Genomic DNA, 25,078 nt, shown 5'->3' on the forward strand with positions numbered 1-25,078 from the left:
GCAGAAGCACTGAGGTTGTGCTGACTGCCTTAAACTTAAGAGAAAACCAGTAACTGAAAAACCACCAACCAGGTTCACTGTGTGCATCATTTGATATCAGCTCCCCGACACCTCTGCAAAGCTGGTTTTCCCCTGGTCCACTGGCTCACCCAGGAAAAGATGGTACAGAGGCTCAGCCGCCTGCTCCAGGTCCCACGGCCTCAAAGGATCAGCAGAGAATTGAACACAAGCTTGTCAGGGTTACCACACACCCTCCCCAGAAGTGGAAATTATTTGGCAGACGAAGACTGGTGGGTTTAACTTAAGGGAAATAAGATATCCAAAGTCCTGAACTGCTATCAAAAGCGAGTCCCCTGTCTCCGTGAAGCCTAGATGTAATTCAGACGGATAGCAGGAGAGGAGAAATCTCATCACCTTCCCACCGGTAAGGAGCCTTCCACAGCTCTGCAGCAGCGCCCTTGATCTTGACCAGCCAGTCTAAGCGGAAAAGGGGTTTTACTGAGCACCTGGGAGTTTATTACACTCTGCAGCTCTTTCTCCTTTATAGGATTTTCTGCCCAAATTCAATAGCCACCAGCATTCTGGAGAGGTTAACATCATTCTTTATTTACCAAGTAAGATGCCACAGCTACCTTTCTCTGGTTCCCAGTGTAATTAGCCATTTCGTATGGCAAAAAAAAAAAGTCTCTAAGAGCCAGCCTTCTAGTCCTTTCCAATTGCGGGACTTCTCAAATTCACATGTAAATTTTCCACTTGGAGCTTCATCTGCACATTTCAGTTTTGGAAAAATAAAATCTTGGGCGCCTGGGTGGCTCAGTTGGTTAAGCAGCTGTCTTCGGCTCAGGTCATGATCCCAGGGTCCTGGGATCAAGTCCCTCACCAGGCTCCCTGCTCAGCGGGGAGCCTACTTTTCTCCCTCTGCCTGCTGCCTGCTACTCCCCCTGCTTGTGCTCTCCCTCTCTCTCACTCTCTCTCTCTCTGTGTCAAATAAATAAAATCTTTAAAAAATAAATAAATAAAAATAAAATCTTTCATTTACATACATAAACATATATAGGCAAGTATTGCAGAAGGCCAAACAGTGTATTTTTTGGGTCCCCATTTTGTACCTCTTCTAGGTCTCAAGTTCTGAATGGTAGAAAGGTAGGAATTCACATGATCAAGATTACTAACCCCCCCTACTACACAGGATTTCCTTTCTTCACAATTCCACCCCAACCACAGTGCAGCAATACAAAACAGAACAGAACAAAAATGGACATTAAATCTGAATTTCCCCCATCAGAGTCCCCACTCAAACAGGACTAATATTGATAGTAGCACTAAGATTTCTCAGAAAACTCCACTTGGGATGGGGGAATGGGTTAGCCTGGTGATGGGTATTAAAGAGGGCACGTTCTGCGTGGAGCACTGGGTGTTATGCACAAACAATGAATCATGGAACACTACATCAAGAACTAATGATGTAATGTGTGGTGATTAACATAACAATAAAAAATTTTTTAAAAAAAGAAAAGAAAACTCCACTTGTCAGAAGTACCAAACACACACACATATACACACACACAAGTAGGGTACACCCAATTGGTTAAACTTCATATAACCCTTCAGACAGAAAATTCCTACTCAGTATCTTCCCATTATGCCTTTTTTAACCCCCAAACTATTACTGCTAAGTATTATTTACCACACAAAGGCAGCACTGTTTTTATTGAATATATGGATTTATACTAGGTCACTGAAACAATCTTAGTGAAAGAAATTATGTGGAGGCACTCTTGGACAGAAGAAGACAGATGAAGAGTGATGATGGTCCATCAGTATCCAGAGCTCTGCTCAAGGCCACCCCAGGGAGTCCCAGGAACAGGGCTTCCTGCTGGGTAACTCCAACTCACAGCTGCAGCATTAACTTCTTAGAAAGGAGAGGAGAGTGACATCAGCTAGACTACAAAGAGCATGCAGAGCGGGAACTTGGTGATATTCCACTTAATATGATCCAGACCTGAAGCCAACGCCAACAGTCCACTTTCTGAATTCATCACCAAGAACTGAAGGAACTGAATTAACAAGACTAATTCCACCAAAACAGAAAGAACATGACCAAACCTCACATTCACTCTTGGAGGATTTCACAAAATACGTGCCCACCTCCTTTAGGCCAGGCAATTTAGGATGTTTATGATTTCCAGCCCTTACAGTAACTCTGTAAGACAGGCGTTATTCATCCCCATTATAGAGAACAGGATATTGAGACTCAAAAAAGATTGTCACCTGCTCACAAATCACAAGATGATGCTCATTCAGTCACTCAGCAAACATCGACTGAAAACCTTCCATGTTCTACAACACCTTCAGAAGGGAATGACACATCCTGGCCTTTGTGGAGATGACAATCTTCTAAGTGGCAAAGCCAGATTTCATGTCCTAGCTCTTTCCAGTGGTTCCGAAAACTAAGTAAATGGATCACAACAGACTTGGAAGACTAATCAGAAGCCGATTTCTGTATTGCACACCTGCAGCACCTGCTTTGCCCTCCCTTGCCCACCTGCACTCCTGCAGACTGACAGTCAAAGGAACCAAGTCACCATCAAGAAGTGTTAAGTGGGAGGTCTTGAAAAATAGCTACTATAACAGATCTTCCTTATGCATGCAAAGTACCAATTCTAACCCCACAATATTCCCCTTCCCTCTCCTAAAAAGTCCTTTCCCGGGGTGTCCACCATTGTTGGTCCCAATTCAAAGGGTATCGAGATTCAGTGATGATTAATTGCTCCTATTTATTAGCTATCTACTACTGCGTAACAAATTATCCCATAACATGGCTGCTTCTAACAACAAACACTGACTATCTCAAAGTTTCTGTGGGTCAGGGATTCCAGAGCAGTTGAGCCATGAATTCTGGCACAGGCTCCCTCCTGAGGCTTCCCTCAATGTTATCAGATGGGCTATAGTCATCTGAGTATCTGACTTGGGATACAAGATACACTTCCTAGCTCACTCACATGGCTTTCAGTAGAAGGCCTCCATTCCTCACCATGTGGGCCTCTCCTGGGCGCTGCTTGAGTGTCCTTACACCATGGTAGGTGGCTTCCCCCACACTGAGTGACCCAAGGGAAGAAGTCTCTTCAGACACCTGCTTGCTTAAGTCACTATCACTTTAATCTTAATTCTGTCCATTAGAAATGAGTCACTGAGTCCAGCCCATGCTCAATAAAAGAGCTCTATCAGCAGCTCCAGCTCCTGAAAGGAGAATCAAAGAATTTGTGAGCATACTTTAAGAGGACTGTTACCTTATAATCCCGTTCAAGACAGGAGGAAAGAGAGCTCAGGTTTATTAACCGCAAATCTAGACACAGACGGGAAGTTTTTTTTTTTCCCCCAAGGTTTTTTTTTTTTTTCCCCCAAGGTTTCACCCATTGGGGCCTTTATTCACAAGGACCTTCCAGAACCCTCCATATTGTCACTCAGGCACAGCCCCCAAAGCCCCGGAGGCAGGGGCTCCCACAGTCCCCTGGTGGGAGGGTGTCTCTTTGGGACAATCCAAGTAAACAACTTCTCCCCTCTTCTCTCGGCTCCAGACAAAGGCTAGGACTCCAGGGAAAGTCCTGCATCTTCTCTGCAGCAGCTCTTGCATCTCCAGTTGGCTTGGCTCCGGGCAGGTTGCTGGGTTGGGGTCGGGGGATGGATGGTTGCCAGGAACCGCCATTTCCTACGAACTGCTGTCCCCTCTTGCTGGCACATCCTTTGCTCCCGGATGGCTTGTTTGAACTAAGATCGATTCACTCCTTCCACACAAGTAAGCATCCACACCTTGCCCACAGAGGCCTCATCCTTCTGGTGCTCCAACTCCCCAAGGACAAGGTACAGGGGGGAGTCCACCTGGGCTTGAAATGGCTCCACCCACTTGGCAGAGACCAGGTACTTCCTTGGCCTACCTGTGTGAGCCCTCGGGGTCACTCAGGATTGGTCCTGTCACAGTGGCACAGCCTAACCCTCAGGAACTTGGTGAGGGAGGGGCCAGTACCAGGAGAGCCTAGCTTTTCCCCTGGGACAACTGTTGCGCTTCTTCCAGGGTTCCCTCCCCCAGGGGCCGCTCCAGGGCCCCCCTGGAGGAGGAGAGCGGTTGGTCTGCTTCCCAGATCTAGGTGAGCTACACCAAAGTGTGTATGATTATAAGAAAAGAAAACCATACTTGATGAGGCATTAGGCCTGGTGGTTATTAAAATCTAAATTATCAATATTTGGAAAGAAACTGTAAGGGAATGGTGTTTTGTTTTGTTTTGTTTGTTTTGTTTTGACAAACCAGTGTTCTTAAATCAGTATTCTCTTTTCCAAAATCACATTTCAAAACTAGCTCACAGGTACTGGGATTTTATGCATCTAGCGCTGCAGTCTTTACATAAAAATGTTAATATCTATGCACAAATGAGTTATCTACGTTTATTCACTCTGCAGGGGAGAAAAAAAGCAAGGTAGTTTTAAAACATCCTTTAAAACATTACTTCATCCACTGGAAAATAAAAGAGGTTGGATTTATAAACAAAAATGAAATAAACTCATTCTTTAATTTCTAGTGTTTCTGATATTTATAGCATGATACTAGAAAAGAGTCATTCACCAAAGATGCCATAATTCTAAGAAATATTCAGTTGCATAAACGCTTACATATTCTAAACTGCCTAGGGCAACCAGATAAATAAGATATACACAAGCACAAGAAAGAATATATAGAAACTAGGGGGGAAATAAGATATTCACCAAAGTCAAGATTTGCTACTCCTCCATCCAGAAATAACTTCCTTTTTTTTAAAAAAAAAAAGGGCAAACTTTCATAAAAATAATAAGACTTCAGACTTGAGTAGTATCGGCAATCAGTAAGGCCTCTTTTTTTAAAATGAGGAGGGAAATATTCAAATATGTTTAATGAATTGTTTAAGGTTCCCTGTGTCCAATAGTCCCCCTGAATGGACCCATTTAAAATCCTCCTACCAACATCATGAAGCAGGTAGGACTCCTGCCCCAATTTTAATGAAGAGGCACTGAAGCTCCTCCCCCTAGTTACATAAACATTAGGCAACCCACGTTCAGAGTACAGGTTCTACTCTATTCTACATTCTTTTTTTTTTTTTAAGATTTTATTTATTTATTTGACAGAGAGAGACACAGCGAGAGAGGGAACACAAGCAGGGGGAGTGGGAGAGGGAGAAGCAGGCTTCCCGCTGAGCAGGGAGCCCGATGCGGGACTCGATCCCAGGACTCTGGCATCATGACCTGAGCCGAAGGCAGACGCTTAATGACTGAGCCACCCTGGCGCCCCTCTATTCTACATTCTGTACTGCTGCTCACTCCTACACACAAAGCCTCTCTCCAAGAGTACGTGGGCAGGCTTTGGATTCAGATCTACCTCCCAGTCCAAAAAGAAGCTTAACAAAACTCAATACCTCTGCACTACCTTTAGAAATCACACTGAACTTCCACCTGCATGAAAATCCCCCCAAACGATCCTGTCAGACAGGTTAACATTCATAGGCTTCAAGTTTCCAGAATTTCATTCTTTCTCATAGTGTATGTTCATGGTTTCTGCCATATCCGAGCTATGCCCTCTCTACACGAATTTACTCTTATTTTAAAAAACAAACTCAGTTCTTTCAATTAAACTAACTTATTTTTAACGGAAACTTTACATTCCATCCAGGAATGAAAAATAGTATCGTTCGGTTTAGGTAAACAGGCTACCGAAAATCGTAAGTCAATCGTGACACTTTGCCAATGAGCCTAGACACAACTTCAAATCCTTCTCAACACAGTGATCCAAGCAGTCTCAATCTATGAATCACCCATGACACTCAAAATTAAATCTAATGTCCATACCACATTGAATCTAATCTACTTTTGGATAGAGGAAGAACTTGATGCTCAGGGTTTAAAAAAAAAAAAAGTATCTGCCTAAGCTTTTTTGGGTAGTGAGTGCTCAAAATCAGAATTCAGACTCCCATTTTTTAGCTATCTTTCCTGCTACATCCTACTACTGCCTGGAGAAACTATCTGCAAAGGCTCTTTCACTTAAAGAACATACCCGGCACCATCAAACCATCATCCTCTCCGATGAAGCAGAATAGAGTCCGTCAAGAGCTACTGAAAACTGAACTAGAAAATACTGAACTGAGCGGCACTGTTTGGACTTGCACAATCATAGCCTTTGTTGATGAAAGCAAACATATATTTTATATGCCTCTATGAAGCCCTGAGAACATCTAATCAAACTGACAGCTGTGGAACTAAAAAAATAAAAACAACCAGCCTTCTGTCTTTGATGTTCATCAGGCCATAGCTCAGGACCCTTAAAAGCAGGGATCAGCAAGTCTTTGAGGCTGCAGGAGCCCCCGGGTGCCCCTGTCTGGCCTCGGGCACCATCAGAGAAAGGGGAACAAGGAACAGGGGCAGGGGCAGGAGAAAACACAGCAGAGCTCATGCTCCCTAGTAGAAGGCTGTCAGCAGCAAGTCCCAAAGACATCCTCCAAAGCAAGCCATGGGAACAAGTGTCTCATTCTTGGTCTGAAAACAGACTCAAAAGTCGAGTGCCAAGGGCATGATGGGCAGAATCCATGAGGTCTAAAACATATACTGAGTTCTTAATTAGAGATGATCTTTTCCAGGCTGCAGCAAAGAAATATGGGCCAGAGAGCACAAGATAATGACCAGGAGACTCCAGTACACAGACTCCAGCAAACTCACTCTTTCATTCTACAAATATTTCAACTGTTTAGGAGCTGGCTGCTGGAATAGAGCAGTGAAAAAAAAAAAAAGAATCAAACCTCTGACTCAAAGAAACAGCATCCTAGTTGGGGAAATAAACAATAAAACAAACCCTTACCTCAGTGGTAAGTGATAAAAAGAAAACAAAATTTGAAAGCACACATGTGATGGGGGTGGGGGAGGGGACTAAAGCAAGCATCTGACTCATATTTTGAAGATGGAGAAATGAGCTCATATTGTCATCCAACTTGGCCAAAGTCACACAAAATAGTTAATGGCAAAGCTAGCTTCCTGGCTGGAGGGCCTATCCAAGCTCTGAGTCATGACGGTACACTGGCTCCTAAAATAACCCTGTGCTCACTCCAAGGATCTCACCTAGTCACTCTCTTGGGACACCCTCTCGTCGTGACATCTGGATTCACAAAGTCCAAGTGTGATGTGACCAACCCCAAACCTACAGCCACCGGTACCTGCTTGGTCCAGGCTAGAACATTCCTATTCTGGCAGCATTTGCAGTTCCTGAAAATTAGGTCCTCTTTCCCTCCCATCCTGGGGCCTGGAGCTCTTACACTTCCCAGACGTCTTCTTCACAGAGCTGCCTGCCCATGGGGTGAGTACCCGGTGTGCGTGCCCAGGCAAGCACAGGAACCACGGCTCAAGAGCGCTCGCACATCACCAATGGCCAAGTGGACCCCAGCTGCTTGGCAGCCCACTTCTCGACAAGCACAGCACGGGCCTCTTCCCTGCTGATGCCTGCTATCGATACACCTAAGGACAGGGAGGACAGCACAGTGCTCAGCAGCCACGTGAACGGCACTCTTTGAGAAGGAAAATCCAACAGCTCACTGTGAATAACTGCTTGAAAGCCTCCTGTATTCATTTCATTTTTAATCAGTTGATTCCATTTTGAGCCAAGAGAGTTGGAGGGCTAGGGAACAGCACATTCAAAGAATCCTAGGGCAGGGCGCCTGGGTTGCTCCATCGGTTGAGCGTCGTCTCTTGATTTCAGCTCAGGTCATGCTCTCATGGGTCATGGGATCCAGCAACGCAATGGGCTCCATACCCAGGAGGGAGTCTGCTTGAGATTCTCTCTCACCTCTCCCCCTGCCGCTCCCCCCAAGCTGGCTTGCACTCTCTCTCTCTCTCAAAACAAACAAATTGAAAACAAACAAACCAAAAACAAAAAACAAAAAAACACTAGGGCACAACGAACCCCGCCCCCCAAAAAGCAAAGATATATGCAATGATTTAGCTGCAAGCATGTAAGCTTCATGAGGGCAGGGATGTCTTATTCACTGTTCTTTTTCCTTTTTTTTTAAAGAATAAATGCTCCTTTATTGACATATGGAGGTGCTTTTTTTTTAAGATTTTATTTATCTATTTGAGGAAGAGAGAGAGAGAGAAGGGGGTGGCAGCATGAGCAAGCAGAGGGGCAGAGGGAGAAGCAGACTCCCGCTGAGCAGGGAGCCCAACATGAGACTCGATCCCATGCCCCCGGGATGATGACCTGAGCCGAAGGCAGACGCCCATCCGACTGAGCCACCCAGGCGCCCCTTTGTTCACTGTTCTATCCTGGGTGCCTAAGCATACAGTGGGTTGTAAATAATATCTGGAGAAAACATTGTTTACAATAGCAAAAAAAGCAAAAACAGGGTTAAGGCTATGAAACCAGAAAGAAAAGATCAAGAAATAAAGGAAAATGTCTTCAATATTCAAGAATTCTAAACATGATCCAGCCAAGCCATCCTCTACCTTGTGAACAGTCAGCTCTTATTGATTCACATGTAAACTGGGCACTGTAGAAGCATTTCAATTGCTACCTTTGCTAATCATTGAGACTAGGTCAATTCTGTGTCACCTCATCTTTTGCATCAGGTGAGGGATGCTCAGGAACACACAAACTCAAAAGAAAGGAAACCCTTCCATGAAAAAGATGACATCAACACTCAAGAGTGAAATGGCCAAACTGTGTAACCATGAATTAGCACAGATCAACCTGAATATACCTTTAAGAAAAACTGAGTATAACTGACATTCCTTCTTGACTAAGATGTTTCCTTTTTTTTTTTTAAGATTTTTTTATTTATTTATTTGAGAGGGAGAACGCTCATGAGTGGGGAGAGGGGCAGAGGGAGAAGCAGACTCCTTGCTGATCAGGGAGCCCAATGTGGGGCTCAATCCCAGGACCCCAAGATCCTGACCTGAGCAGAAGGCAGACGCTTAACCGACTGAACCACCCAGATGCCCCTTAACTAAGATGTTTCAATAATAATATTCATTCAATCTGTATTTTTAAGCACCTACTACACGCCAACCACTGCTCTAGGAACATGTAACACAGGCATACCTCAGACATGTGGTGTGTTCCATTCTAGACCACTGCAATAAAGCAAAAACCACAATAAAGTGAACCAAATTAATTCTTTGATTATCCAGCACATATAAAAATTGTGTTTACACTGATACTGTAGTGCTGTAAGTGGGCAATAGCATTATGTCTAAGGAAACAATGTATTCAGCAAATTGTAATCCTTTTGCTGGTGCAGGGTTTTGCTCGATGGTGATGCCTGCTGATTGATCAGGATAGTGGTTGCTGAGAGTTGGGGTGACTGTGGCAATTTTTTTTTAAATAACAAGATAAAATAACCTTAAAATAATAAGGTTGCTGCATTGATTGACTTTTCCTTTCACCAAAGATTTCTCTATAGCATGTGATTCTGTTTGATGAACATTTTATCCACAGTAGAACTTCTTTCAAAATTGGAGTCAATGCTCTCAAACCCTGCCGCTGCTTTATCAACTAAGTTTATATAATATTCTAAATCCTTTGTGTCATTTCAACAATCATCACAGCATCCTCACCAGGAGCAGATTCCATCTCAAGAAACCACTTTCTTCACTCCTCCATAAGAAGTACCTCCTCATCTGCTAAAGTTTTATCATCAGACTGCAGCAATTCACTTCCATCTTCAGGTCCGACTTCTTTCTGGTTTTCTTGTTTTCACCTCATCTGCAGTGACTTCCTTCACTGAAGTCTTGAACCCCTCAAAGTCATCCATGAGGGTTGGAATCAATTTATTCCAAACTCCTGTTCATGTTGATATTTTGACCTCTTTTTATTAAATCATAAATGTTCTTAATGGCCTGTAGATGGTGAATCTTTTCCAGAAGGTTTTCAATTTACTTCGCCCAGATCGATCAGAGGAATCACTCTCTATGGCAGCTAGAGCCTTAGAAATATATATATATATATATATATATATATATGTATACATATATATATATTTTAAGTAATCTCCACACCCAACATGGGGCTTGAACTCATGACATCAAGATCAAGAGTCCCATGCTCTACTGAGTCACTGGGGAGCCAGCCAGGTGCCCCCTATTTTGTAAGTAATAAGACTCGAAAGTCAAAATTACACCTTGATCCATGGGCTGCATAATGGATGCTGTGTTCGCAGGCATGACAACAACGTTTATCTTGTGTACATCTCTTTCACAGCTCTTGGATGATCAAATGTATTGTCAATAAGCAGTAATATTTTGAAAGGAATCTTTTTTTCTAAGCAGGTCTCAACAATGAGCTTAAAATATTTGGTAAATTATGTCATAAACCGATGTGCTGTCATCCAGGCTTTTTTGTTTCACATACAAAGCACAGAGTATACTTAGCATAATTCTTAAAGTCCCTAGGACTTTCCAAATGGTAAATGAGCACTGACTTCAACTTAAAGTCAGCAGCTGCATTAGCCCCTGACAAGAAGTCAGCCTGTTTTCTGAAGCTTTGAAGCCTGGCATTGACTTCTCCTCTCTAGCTATGAAAGTCCTAAATGGCATCTTCTTCAAATAGAAAATGGCTTAGGTGTAGGCACGTCTATATAAATTATCTGAGCTAGATCTGTAACACTTGTTGCAGCTTCTATATCAGCACCTGCTGCTTCATCTTGCACTTTCATGATACAAAAACAGCTTCTTCCCTTAAACTTCATGAACCAACCTCTGCTAGCTTCAAACTTTTCTTCTGCAGCTTCCCCACCTGTCTCAACCTTCACAGAACTGAAGAGAGTTAAGGCCTTGCTCTGGATTAGGCTTTGACTAAAGGGAATGTTGTGGCCGGTTTGATCTTCTATCCAGATCGCTAAAACCTTCTCTGTATCAGCAAGGCTGTTATCATTCGTGTGTTCACAGGAGTAGCATCTTTAATTTCCTTCAAGAAGTTTTCCTTTGCATTCACAACTTGGCTGTTGGGTGCAAGAAGCCTAGCTTTTGACCTATCTTGGCTTTTGACATGCCATCCTCATTAAGCTTAATCATTTCTAACTTTTGATTTAAAATAAGAGACATGCAGGGGCGCCTGGATGGCACAGTCAGTTAAGTGTCTGACTCTTGCTTTCAATTCAGGTCGTGGATCTCAGGGTTGTGAGATCAAGCCCCACATCAGGCTCCATGCTCACCGCGGAGTCTACTGAAGACTCTCTCTCCCTCTCCTTCTGCCCCTCCCCCTCTAAAATAAATAAATAAATCTTTTTAAAAAATGAGAGACATGAAAATTTTCCTTTCACTTGAACACTTAGAGGTCATTGTCAGGTTTTTAATTGTAGGGTGAAGGGCCTAATTTCAATATTCCTGTGTCTCTGGGAATAGGGAGGCCTGAGGAGAGGGAAAGAGATGGAGGCACAACCCGAAGGTGGAACAGTTCGCCATCTTATATGGACGGGGCTCACGGTGCCCCAAAATAATTATAAGAGTAACGTCAGAGATCACAGATTACAGATGATAGTAGCTGTGCCTTGTGGTGAGCACAGCATAATGTACAGACTTGCTGAATACCTAAATTGTACACTACCAAAATGTGACCGAGACACAAAAGTGAACAAATGCTGTTGGAAACATGGCACCCACCATAGACTTACTGGACACAGGGCGGCCACAAACCATCAATTTGTAAAACAACAGTCTCTGCAAAGTGCAAGAAAGCAAAGAGCAATAAAATGAGGTGTGCCTGTGTAAGAATGAATAAAAGTGATACAGCCCTCGCCAATCTTACCTCAACCTACAGAGTAAAGGAAGACCACGAACAGGTCAACAAATAAATGAAAGGTGCAACTTGCAACTGTGGTTGACTGCTGCGAAGACAGCAATCGACGATGACTAAGGAGAAGCAGGGTAAGGAGTGAATACCTATTTCCTGTCATTAAGAGGCAGCACTGGACACACATGCAACTCTGGACAGACATGGCAGGGGACTCTGAGACTCCACTGCCCTGCCTGTAGGATGACTCAATAGACACATAGGGTCCCTTCTGGCCCACATCTCAGCAAGCTGATAAGAAAGAGCTACCCTACAACCCAGCAATTGCACTACTGGGTATTTACCCCAAAGATATAAACGTAGTGATCCGAAGGGGCACGTGCACCCCAATGTTTAAAGCAGCAATGTCCACAATAGCCAAACTATGGAAAGAGCCTAGATGTTCATCAAAAGATGAATGGATAAAGAAGATGTGGTATATATATACAATGGAATATTATGCAGCCATCCAAAAAAATGAGATCTTGCCATTTGCAACGACGTGGATGGAACTAGAGGGTATTATGCTAAGCGAAATAAGTCATTCAGAGAAAGACAAGTATCATATGATCTCACTGATATGAGGAATTTGAGAAACAAGACAGGATCATAGGGGAAGGGAGGGAAAAATGAAACGACGAAACCACAGAATGAGACAAACCATAAGAGACTCTTAATCTCAGGAAACAAACTGAGGGTTGCTGGAGTGGAGGCGGGGTGGGAGGGATGGGGTGGCTGGGTGATGGATATTGGGGAGGGTATGTGCTATGGTGAGCGCTGTGAATTGTGCAAGACTGATGAATCACAGACCTGTACCCCTGAAACAAATAATACATTATATGTTAATAAAAATAAATAACTTCATTAAAAAAATAAAATAAAATAAAATATAAAGAATAGAAAAACAGTTACCTAGTATAAAAATCACTTTTCCTAATTCACATCTTCCTTTTCTGTTTTTTTAATGTTTTTCCTGTTTGGTTGACTAAGTAGAAAATTAAATTAGATGCCATAAAGTAGGGGTCTGCAGGCTTTTTTGACCTTGGATCCATCAGTAAAATGTTCCTGAACCCATACCTCTAATATATATCTATTCTAGTCATAAATTATACAAATACACTGTAAATATATATTTTGTATGTATAAAACCTATACACAAATAGATATTTTTAAAATAAAATGTTTATAAATGTAAAAAAAGAAAGAAAAGAAAGCACGGACAAACCCTCCTTTGCAGGAAGTTCAAACCGTGCAAACCCTGGGCCAAGTACAAGAACCCAGGACAGAATGGTCAACAGACCAGAAAGACATTCTAAAGGTACATTCACCTAAAACTGGAGCCTCCAAATAAATGAAGGAAAAACTGACAGAATTCCATCTCCATCTATCTCCCGAGCATACCATTAAGACTTGAGAATGCAGGGCGCCTGGGTGGCTCAGTCGTTAAGCGTCTGCCTTCGGCTCAGGTCATGATCCCAAGGTCCTGGGATTGAGCCTCACATCGGGCTCCCTGCTCTGTGGGAAGCCTGCTTCTCCCTCTCCTACTCCCCCTGCTTGTGTTCCCTCTCTCACTGTGTCTCTTTCTGTCAAATAAATAAATAAAATCTTTAAAAAAAAAAAAAAAAAAGACTTGAGAATGCATGTCAAGTATCTGGCATAGAGTAGGCATACAATAGGTACTTAGAAAGTGATTCAAAAGCTGTCTAAAGGCCACCATTCTCCTAAGTGCCACACCCCAGACCCTAAGCCACAGGCTGCTCACCCAGCTGATCCACTTCTATCAACAGTTCTATGGAGGCACGAGAGTAAACTGAGGCCCAGAGATTAAGTAATTCACCAAGGTCAATAGGAAAGGAACGAAATCTCACACCCTCTTAATGCCTCTCCTGAGCTGCACCGGGCTTCGCGTGAGGCCAGCCATGAAAACCAGCACAAGAAAGACACCACTAACATTCTGGGTAAAGTTAAATTCCTCAATTAGCTTTACATGTTCCTTGACAGTTCCCCCAGTTAACAAAGCACACACATGCTGTTTCTAGTCTATTCTGGCTCACGCTGATTTTGCTAGGAAACTGGAAGCAGCCTGAGCCAAGGTTAATTCTAATCTCACAGGCAAGCAGATTCTGGAGCTTTCCGTTCATAGAGTCTAAGTCTTTACACTCAGAAGAGGTGGTCCTGATGAGCAAAGGAAGTTGGAGCGGGAGCTGACACATATGAGAAAACAGGAGAGCACAGTGAATCTCAACAGGACAAAGCAGAGATATGTACAATGACTTCGCTTTGGGGCGCATCTGTTCTACCCTGGGTACCTGAAACAGGAAGGCTTGGCACATAGCACATTATAAATAAATACTTGGGGAATAAATCAAAGCACTCTTTGGAACAACAGGAAAAAAACCCTGAAAACAAGTTAAACGTCTAACATCAAAATTATAGAAAAATAAATCTTGTTCCATTACTTAAAGATTATTATTGCAGCTGCTAAAAAGGATGAGGAATAGCAGACAAGGTGTACTGTCCCTTATGAACCATGCTGGAGAAGCGGAATGAGAAAAACTGGGAAATGTTCACAATATAAAGGGAAAAAGTAAAACATCATGGGCAATATATCTATCTCTCCCTCTATGCGTATTATGTCTTTCCTACACATAAGATGTATAAATCAAAAGCTATAAGAATGAAGAACAAAATATCAAGTCAGCATTATCTCTAGATTACTAGATGATTTTCTTCATGATCTTCCCTTTTTTGCTTATAAGTACTTTTGAAAAATTGCCCTTCCCAGGGCACCTGGGTGGCTCAGTCACTTAAGCGTATGTCTTCGGCTCAGGTCATGATCCCAGGGTCCTGGGATGGAGCCCCACATCAGGCTCCCTGCTCAGCGGGGAGTCTGCGTCTCCCTCTCCCTGCTTGTGCTCTCGCTCTCTCTGTCAAATAAATAAAATCTTAAAGAAAAATTGCCCTTCCCCATCTTACATGTATTTATAAAATGTTTTACAATAAATACAAATTTGTTGCTTGACGTAATTCCCACCTCCATGACATGGGTGGTTGTGTTGTAAATCTCTCCTTTGACAGGAAGACTTCTGCAGCGGCAAACATAAGCTTCTGGCCTTTTACCCAAAGACAAAAAGCTGGCAGTAACTTTAGAGGAGTGGTTCTCAAATAGGACGCATTTGCCCCCAGAGGATTTTAGGCAATGTCCGAAGATACTTCTGGTTGTCTCGTCTTGGGGGCAGGAACGCTAGTAGCATCCACTCAGCAGAGACCAGGGACGCTGCTAAACATCCCACAATGCACAGGACAACCCCCCACAACACAGAATCATTTGGCCAGCAAGTATCAACAGTGCTGAGGTTGAGAAACCCTCCTTTAAAGTATTAGGATAAAAGTCATACTGTGGGGAGCCCAAATGCCTATCCGAAAGACAAATAAGAGGAGAAGAAAAATTATTAACAGTATTTAAAATGTTTTGTACCAGAGCAGATTTCCAGAAAGACAGAGATGGGGAACATTCGTTCCTCTGAGGATTCCCTAACGCTAGCACTGTCCACAGCACAGAGAGGGGGCTTAGCAAGTGTGCCATCCATTGGGAACACAGAACTGCACTGTGGAGGAAATTCCAACTGCAAAGTCAGACGCAGACAGACTTAAAGATCGGCTCTGCCAATGGCTAACAGACTGTGCACGGACAAAGTGAGGATAATAGTGCCATGTATTTAAATCTTGTATGACTTGCACAGAACAACGTGTCTGTAGCTTTTAACACTGCCCAAGATACACAAGAGGTGACCTGCTAAGGACAATGTACATGCCCAAAAAACTTCCAACAAACATGCATGGAAATTGCATAGCTTCAAGCTCAATGCCAATGAATCCAGGGAAGGGCAATTCCCATATGGACTATTTACTATCTCCTGGAGAAAGCTGTGTGCCATGAACTGAGTCTAATCCTGAACTTCATCAGGTTTGCTCAGGACACCCTATCACTGGTCAAATCGGTAACTGCATGAGCACATAAACAAATGGCAGGTGCCATCTATCACCAACAGCTTGGGTGAAAGTTCTAAAGAAAGATTAACAATAGGACAAAATATAAACAATTTTTTACAAATAAAAATCCAAAGGAGGTACCCCTGATGAACCGGAAATCAGTTCACAAGAACTTAATCAACTAAACCCTACCAAGACACCAGCTGGTCTGTTAAGTATTTTGGGATTTTTATCTTATAGCCAACACATCCATCTGGTAGCATATAGAAATTACGTTTTTCCTTTAAAAAAAAAAAACTGAGTGTCCAAATACACCGGTGTAACTGAGGTTGATAAATAGGGTTCTAAAAGTGTAGGCAGTGAAGAAAGAAATAAAACACACACACAGATAAATGTATAATTTATCTGAGCCATTAGAACCAGCGGAATCATATAAACTTTTTACTAGACAACTCCACAGCAAAAAATAGAGGTTCAAGTTGCTGAATCATTGTTCAGATGTAAATAGGATTCCTAAAACTTTTATTGGTAGTCAAAATTCATTTATAACATAAACAAGAAAAGCAAGCCATAAAGCCAAGCAGTGGTGAAAGCCCCTTCCAAATGCAAACATCTGACAAAGGAGCTCATTTGCAATTCAAGAGTTAAAAGAACACAAAGCAGCTGAAAATGATAGCGTTAATAAATTTTAAAATAAAACTTGACTGCATTTGATGATGAAATGTTTATTTAATTTGGTTAAATGTTCACACTAGTGCTCAGAAACATCCATTCCACAGAAAAGAACACTGCTGGTGAGAAACACATGGGCTCAAACACAAAACTTCCTTCCTCAGTCATCACCCCGAGCGAGGTCCCACAGTCCTCCTCCTGAAAACAGCGGATGCATCCAATGGTTGGATAACAGTGCATCCTATTAAGTCAGGTGCCAAATATCCTTTCTCCTGGCCAGGGCTCAATCATTCATGAGCTCTTTTCTGGCTGCTTCTCAGCAGTTTTGTGCAGAGCTCTCCATTCTGCTCTTCGAACATGAGACTCATTCCACAAAAATCTTGTATTACACATTCCCGCTAATGTTCCCGGGAATGTGGCAATGGCCAATTCCGTAATACTTCGCTGGCATTCAACATTTTCAGGATTACGGGATATGCAGCCTCCACCCTTGGCTTCCTTGATTCCATTTTGTAACTCCTTTGCATCAAAAGATCATTTCTCGACAGCAGGATAAGCGGTGCTTTTCATATTTTTACTATGTTATCACTGCAATTTCTACAGGGAAAACCAGCATTACCAGGCATCCTAACCCTTGGTGCTTCTAAGTTTTATTTTTCCTTTTCAGAAGAAAAGAAGGGAGAATTAAGGACAAAGAGAAATCGAAAAAGAGAGAGAGAGAGACTGAGAGAGAGATGTCCCTTATTAGGGTTATCAGTAAACTCCAGTGCCATGTTTATTAGGACCTCCTGGCTACTCTTTGTAAAGGGTGTTCTTTACAGTCTGCTCTTGGCAAGACAGAACACAGCATGCTGGCTGAAATAATGGGCTAAGGGACATAATAAAGCAGAGTCCAAACCCCAAACCCAGGCTCCACCAGCCATGTGGTCTTGAGTAAAAAAACTGTCAGTTTGCTTATGTGTGAAATAGGACAATGTACTTCCGAGAGCAGTCAAGATAGAAAGAACCTTGCACCACACTGAACACAATAACCTAGTTGTTACTCTGATTGAGCCCAAAGTTTCCACTAGACTTTGTTCTACCTTAGTGATAAACTCACGTGACTGTTCCTAGACATCACTACCCTATATTAAACACGTATGCATTTCTTAAGCTTCTGGGCTTGCAGAGACAGTTCAAGGAAAAGACATCCTTTATTTTCTCATGTAACTACATAATTGCTTCAACAAAGATCAGAGTCTTTAAAGTGGAGATTCACTACCCAACCCACCCATCGCCACCATTACTCTTCTTCCTATTTGGAGTTTGAAATATACAAGGAGCACATGAAAACATTCTCTTGGGAAACATTCAAGCAATACGTCATTATTCTTCCAATACAGGGTAAGAGAACCAAATAGAACATTTCCTACCCCCTCTCTTTGGAAGAAGTGTATTCCAGATGGCAGCCAAATGAGTGTGTCAGGAGTGTGCGCTCTGCAGCAGAAAGCCTAGGAGGTGCAGGCGTTCCCTTGGTACATTAGCCTGGAGTCACCCCAATCAAACACCCTGCAGTTAGTCACCGGCACAAAATGAAAGGCTTTTTGTGTCAGAACAGAATAATTTAGGTATTTCAAGATGTGTGTTCTGGGAGAAAATTTCTCTTCTACCACAGGAGCATATAAGAGTATTTCATTCTTTCCTTGGATACTCTCTTTTGCCATTCCTCTTAGTGAATGCGTGTACCCCGATGGGGGGCAGGCTAAGTGTCTTACATCTGGATCCGTGGAGCCTGGGACTGTGCCTGAAACACATGAAGGCATTTAAGGAAAAGGATGGGTTCCTTGGGGATGCCAGCGAATCCTTACTGGTTAAGTTCTGTTAAGTCCAGCTAAGATTCAGTTAGGAGGGCTTGGACATGGAACGGATTTGCACAAGTAACAAACCTACAGCTACACGAATGTGTTGGGTTATTTTAATCTCAGAAATTCTTTTCCAGTGTGGTTCACAAGACCCTACAATACTGTCCTTTACCACTTGCACTGTTAGAATATTCTCAGGTGACCATGCAACAGGATCCATTTAGTCCAACATTAAGCCCCCACTTACCACGAAGTTGTGGAAAGCCCTGGACTTCCTGTATGTCAAAAGCCAAGAGGGCAAATATAATCCAAAGCAATAGAGGATTCATGTTGGGTGCAAGAGTGTGTCAGTAGGTGGGCGGGCTGTCATGGGCTTTAAAAAAATGCCATCATCAGAATTAAGATACTTTATAAGGAAACATCTGAGGGTGCTGAGCGAATCAAACATTCAGTGGTGCTTTAGAAAGGCAGTCTAGAGAAGTGGTCAACAGCACTGGTTCCAAAGACAGAGTTTGAATTGAGGGATCTGCCTCTTCATGTCCTGGGTGAACTTGAACAAGTTAATTACACTCTCTGTGACTCAGTTTCCCTTCCAAGAGAAAACCATGGTATCCACCTTCCTTGAGGAGTTGTTATGAGGATGAAATTAGACACTACGTGTACAGTGCTTAGTATAATATTTGGCAGGTAAGAGAGCTGCAATTATTGTTTTAGTAAAATTAACCCAGATAATGGTTTGACAGAGGATAAAACAGAAGACAGGAAGAACTCTTCCAACACTGCTAATAAAAGCTGTCATGCCTCCAGCTAAGGAAAATAGTTTGGCAGCGTCCTATAAAACTAAACGTGTGCATACCACATGACCCCGCAATTGCACTCCTGGGTGTTTATCTCAGAGAAATGAAAACTTAGGTTCAATCAAAAACCTGGACGTGAGGGTTTGTAGCACTCTATTTGTAATATCCCCAAACTGTAAAAATCCAGAAGTCCTTCAACAGATAACTGTTTAACAAACCAAACTACATCCATCCCACGGAGTACTACTTAGCAACAAAAAGGGACCAACAGCGCTTTTGGCTTTCGGCTCGGGGAGGGCAAAGGTGCAACTTTCTTCGGTCGTCCCGAATCCAGGTTCATCCGACACCAGCCACCTCCGCCATGCGGCCTAAGTTCGACCCCAACGAGATCAAAGTCGTGTACCTGAGGTGCACCGGTGGCGAAGTCGGTGCCACGTCTGCCCTGGCCCCGAAGATAGGCACGCTGGGTCTGTCTCCAAAAAAGGTTGGTGATGACATCACCAAGGCAACCGGTGATTGGAAGGGTCTAAGGATTATGGTGAAACTGACCATTCAGAACAGACAGGCCCAGATTGAAGTGGTACCTTCTGCCTCTGCCCTGATTATCAAAGCCCTCAAGGAACCACCAAGAGACAGAAAGAAGCAGAAAAACATTAAGCACAGTGGAAATACCACTTTTGATGAGATTGTCAATATTGCCCGACAGATGCGACACCGATCTTTAGCGAGAGAACTCTCTGGAACCATTAAAGAGATCCTGGGGACTGCCCAGTCTGTGGGCTGCAATGTAGATGGCCGCCACCCTCATGACATCATAGATGACATCAACAGTGGTGTGCTGGAATGCCCGGCTAGTTAACTACAAAGGAAAATGTTTCAATAAAGGATCATTTGACAACCAAAAAAAAAAAGGGGGACCAACAGCTTGGATGGGTCCAGGGAATTATGCTGAGTGAAGAAAGCCAACCCCAAAAGGTTACAGGGTTAAAGGACAATGAATTGATGATAGCCAGGAATTAGGGAGGGGCTCAGTGTAACCATAAAGGGGTAGCACGTGGGACCTCTGTGGAGATGGAACAGTCCTGCATCTTGACTGTGGTGGTGGTTACACGAATCTTACACAATATGATCAAAACGCACAGAAATACACACACAGGCATACCATGTACACAACCGAGTGTGTGCAAAACTGGTGAGATCGTAACAGGATGCGCAACTCCCGAAGAGTTTTAGATGAAGAGCATAAGTTCAGTTAAGAATTAATACTGCAGGGGCACCTGGGTGGCTCAGTCGTTGAGCATCTGCCTTCGGCTCAGGGTCCTGGGATCGAGCCCCGCATCCGGCTCCCTGCTCAGCGGGAAGCCTGCTTCTCCCTCTCCCACTTCCCCTGCTTGTGTTCCCTCTCTCGTTGTGTCTCTGTCAAATAAATAAATAAAAATCTTAAAAAAAAAAAAAAAAAGAATGAACACTGCAGAGAATTAGGAGCAAGCCATATTTTACCCTGCAAAGAGCTGCCATCTCTTTGGAGGCAGGCGCAGCCTCGATCTATGTCTGTACAAAGCAGGGGGGATTTTACAGCCCCTCCACACACTAAATTAGGACTAAGGAGTCTGCAAGGAGGAATAAGCCTCCTGGAGGCAAGAAAAATAAACCAATTTTGCCCAATCTAAGAAAATTTGTTGCACGTATGAGGTAGCTTAGCTCCCAGGATCACAGGGTAGGCTAGATCAGGGATTGGCAAACTATATCCAAACCCATACCCATATATAGTGTCCATGGCTGCTTCCACGCTACCACAGCAGAGGTGAGTCGTTCCAAAAAAGACTGTACGTCCCACAGAGCCTGAAATATTTACTATCAGAAAAAACATGCCAACCTCTGGGCTAGATAACCAAGCTCAGGAGCCAAGCCGGTTAAGGCAAAGGGCCCCCTCCTGGGTGGCTCAGTTGGTTAAGCGACTGCCTTCGGCTCAGGTCGTGATCCTGGGGTCCCAAGATCAAGTCCCGCATCGGGCTCCCTGCTCAGCGGGGAGTCTGCTTCTCCCTCTGACCCTCTTCCCTCTTGTGCTCTCTATCTCTCATTCTCTCTCTCTCAAATAAATAAATAAAATCTTAAAAAAAAAAAAAAGGCAAAGGGCCCCTCTAACTGACCACCGCTGCCTGTCAAAAAATGTTGTAGCCACTGCCAAAATGCCTTTTCCTCTGTCCCTATGTCCTGGCAATGCCAGCAAGAGATCCAAAGTCCGAGGCAGACATATGTACATGTAAAGGTCCAGGTCACATGCCCCCATATTAGCTGCAAGGGAAGCTGGAAACCTGACCAGACAGCCTCTGGCCCCTCCACGACTCAGAGCAGACAAGGCCCAAACCCAGGAAGGGGTTTCTAGCACCAGACAGCCAAACACACAGGAGGGAACTGGTATGTGTAGTGTGGACAAAGCCATCAACCACAACCCATCTGGGTAGTTTTTATTTCCTGTGGTTCAACCCAAACACTGGGTTTTCTGCCAACTTGACCATGAAGAGGTGTTAATCATTGTCAATATTTGCTAAACCTAGGCTCTCATTTGTTTACTTCCATCTTCAGTTTTCCCTTATATCACTTAAAGTATATTTTTATCCCTGGCCTAGAAATGCTTTGATTTTTTTTTTTCTTTTAAATGCTCTTAGTTGGGTAGGAGGAAAGGTAATACCCAAGCTCAGGAGTCTCTTCAATTGTGTGCGTTGATGAAGCTAATTTTAAAAGACAAAGCAAACCAGGCAACCCTAATATTCTAACAAGTCCCTAGCAGCAAATGGGTTCTGTCAATCATAAAACAACACCTTCCTCTCTCATCATACTGACTTTAAGACAAATGAGTATCTGGCCTGTTCCAGCAGTCTCAAGCTTACAGGTAATGAGAGATAAAAGATAGAGGGAGTAGTATTTTCAATGATTATCTCATTAAAAATAGCTCCTTTGATTTTATCTGGTTCCATAAATGTTAGATACCATGGAACATATTCCTAGCATGCTGACTTGCATCCAGGATTTCTAACTCAACACTCTTTTCCAGTTAACAGAGCCAAACTATTACCAACTGGGATAGATTTGGAACAACTGAAGAAATACTGATGGGCTATGAGGAGGCCGATAGGAGACGCATATCCTTAGTGCTGAAGCTAAATCTTGCAAGATCCAATTTGAAGTTTCCTTCAAGAACAGAGTCATCTCCCCTTATATACCAAAAACCCACCAGCCTTTAGAATCACTCCTGAATTCCCTTCCACATCTTTTAGTTCTTCCCTGAGAGGACTCTTAGTTCTTGCATCTCATAGATTAAAAACTATACCTGCATACTGGCTACCCCCTTTGCAAATGGAATTTCTACTGACGGGAAGTCACCTCAATTTCATGGGAAGGTTTCACAATGCCCAAAAAATGAAACCAAGGCTTGTGGGAGATGATGTTTGAAAACTAGAGCTCCAAAGTTAACTTTGGCACATCTGCCAAAAATGATTTTCCAGGGCTGCACAGAGGCCTGACACGATAGGTGACACCTCTTTATCAGCTCCAAGAACTCCAGGGCACATAATTAGCACCCAATTAGTTATTAATAACTTAATATTCACACATCTGCTGAAACTCTGTAGGTGTGTAGTATAATTTAAATGTGATCGTGATCACCCCTGTTAGGATAGGTGCTGTATACCTAATGGATTGAATTCCACAGAGCCTGATGAGGGAAAAAACTGGAAGCCTCATCTGTTCTTTTCTGTGGGGTGTAAACAGTCAAACTCAAACCAAAGGGTAGCCCAGTCAATCTGGAAGAGTTAAATGAACGCTAAGTGTTACACACTCAAACTGACTGTGTAACAAGCATTAGCTGACTGCCTACTTATATGCAATCACTGTGCTGGCACAGATGCCTTAAAATGCTTCTTAAAAAGCTAGCATATCAGTAATTATTATTTATAAAGCCACTATTATATACCAGGCACTGATCTACTCAGTGTAAACATATGTATTACTTCATTTTTATTTTACTGATCCCTCACAGCCCCCCTGTGAGGTAGGTTCGACTACTGTCCACCATTTTACAAATGCGGAAATGGGACGCACAAGTTCACATCATCTGCAAGAGATCACGAAACTGCGCGGCTAGGACGCAACCTCAGTCCTGTCTGTGTTACAGAGCTTTTGCTCTTAACCACGAAGCTAGAGTTAATCACTTTTCCCTAAGGCCTGTGCAAAAAAACCTCCACATCCGTGGGATGACACAAGGCTAAGCAGGGGTCCTGAGCACTTCCGTTCACTCGGCTGCCTTCACAGAAGGCCGAGGTGGGACTCTTGTTTTCAGCCTGAGCACTGTCAAATTAGATGAGCAACTTCATTTCTAGTTTTTAAAATCTGACTCCTATTTCTGTTATCTAAAGGCACAAAAAGACCTTTCCTACCACTCCCCATCTCCCCACCTCCAAAACCAAGCATCTCACTCTTTAGTTACCAAAGTCCCTTCATCCAGAGAAAAGAAACGCATAAGCTCCTGTGTGGAATCTGGAAATACAATGAATTTCACGGGTTGTCCAGTCTCTCACTGTGAGGAAAAGAGAAAAATCGGACAGAGAAATGAGAGCGGACTTCTGATCACAAAATGTGGTCTCTGAACAACCCTAGCAGCTGGCCGCACTCAAGCTACCCAACCCAAAGCATTTTCAAACACTAGTGAGGGCAGTATTATGTTCTTCTCCCAAATCTGTCCCGAACGCCAAGGCCACAAAGTCATCTGGGAGCTCCTGCATTTCCAATGCTCCACGCTTACCAAGGAAATTTCCCCTTCAGACTAATAAATGTCAAAGCATAGGGCGGGCCTCACTGCTTTTAGCTGGATGAAATGCTGCACATTCATTTTATTTTACAGTCATTACAAGGCTCCACCTAAGTAATAAAGATGGTATCTTCTTTCCAAGCTCCAATGAGAATATGGCGTCTTTCAAAGACCTAGGGAACGACAGGCAGTTGTGTGAACATTCATGGACATCTTGACAAGTTTATGAAACAGGAAGGATATTGAAAGTATGAGGTTTACTATTCTGAAAGAAAGCTAAGAACATTTCAGAAGCAACTGTGCAAGCAAAAGCTATCCAAAACACTAGGGACAAATACTGCCTTACATTTCTGAAGAATTTATTTTAGGAAAGTAGGCCAAGTGTTAGGATTTAGTTAGAAGGATTTTCATCACAGCACTCATTATAATATCCAAAATAATAAGCACCATTCATTTAACAATAAGGAAATAGTTAAATAAAATCATGGTATAAGCATTAAACAAAACATTTCTCGATGGTCAACTCTAAAGGTTTTAGAAGAGTAATGGCCTAGAACATGCAAAATAAACAGTTCAATGAAAAGGGCAAATTACAACAGAATACAATTTTCATCAAAAAAATCTAACACAATTATATGCATAAATACACCAAGGTATTCAAAGTAACTAATGCAAAGGCATATTTATTTTATCTGTGTTTATTACAATGAACACGTGGCTTTTACATTAGGAAAAGCTTTTTTGGAAAAAGCTTTACCATATCTCACTTTTTTATTTCTAACCCTGGAAAATTTCCAACAAACACAAATATAAATAGAAGCCCCACTCCCATATTCAGTGCCCAGCCTCAAGGGATTATGAACCATGGCCAATATTGTTCCATGATGCCCCCCTGCATTCCCTCCTTGCGTATTACCCAAAACCATAAATATTTTTTAAATAGAAGCTCTTTTTTAAAAAAAAATCCATAAAACTGGGGTGCCTGGGTAGCTCAGTCTGTTAAGCCTCCGACTCTTGATCTCAGCGCAGGCCTTGATCTTAAGGTTCCTGAGTTCTAATCTCCAGTTGGGCTCCTCACTGGGCATGGAGCCTACTTTAAAAAAAAAAAAAAAAATCCATAAAACTATCATTATCCCTA

At 42.8% G+C, this 25,078-nt stretch overlaps 1 protein-coding gene and 1 pseudogene across 2 annotated transcripts in view; one reads left to right on the plus strand and one right to left on the minus strand.

Annotated features, from left to right (window-relative positions):
* Positions 1-25,078, minus strand: part of PTPRG (protein tyrosine phosphatase receptor type G) — a 696,389-nt gene that overhangs the window by 596,176 nt on the left and 75,135 nt on the right. The window lies entirely within an intron of this gene.
* On the plus strand, positions 19,479-20,038 carry LOC114214612 (large ribosomal subunit protein uL11 pseudogene; annotated as a pseudogene).

Source organism: Eumetopias jubatus, unplaced genomic scaffold (assembly GCF_037043125.1).
Source record: "Eumetopias jubatus isolate StellerSeaLion01/CBP00866 unplaced genomic scaffold, mEumJub1_p1.0 scaffold_1, whole genome shotgun sequence".
Classification (NCBI taxonomy): Eukaryota; Metazoa; Chordata; class Mammalia; order Carnivora; family Otariidae; genus Eumetopias; species Eumetopias jubatus.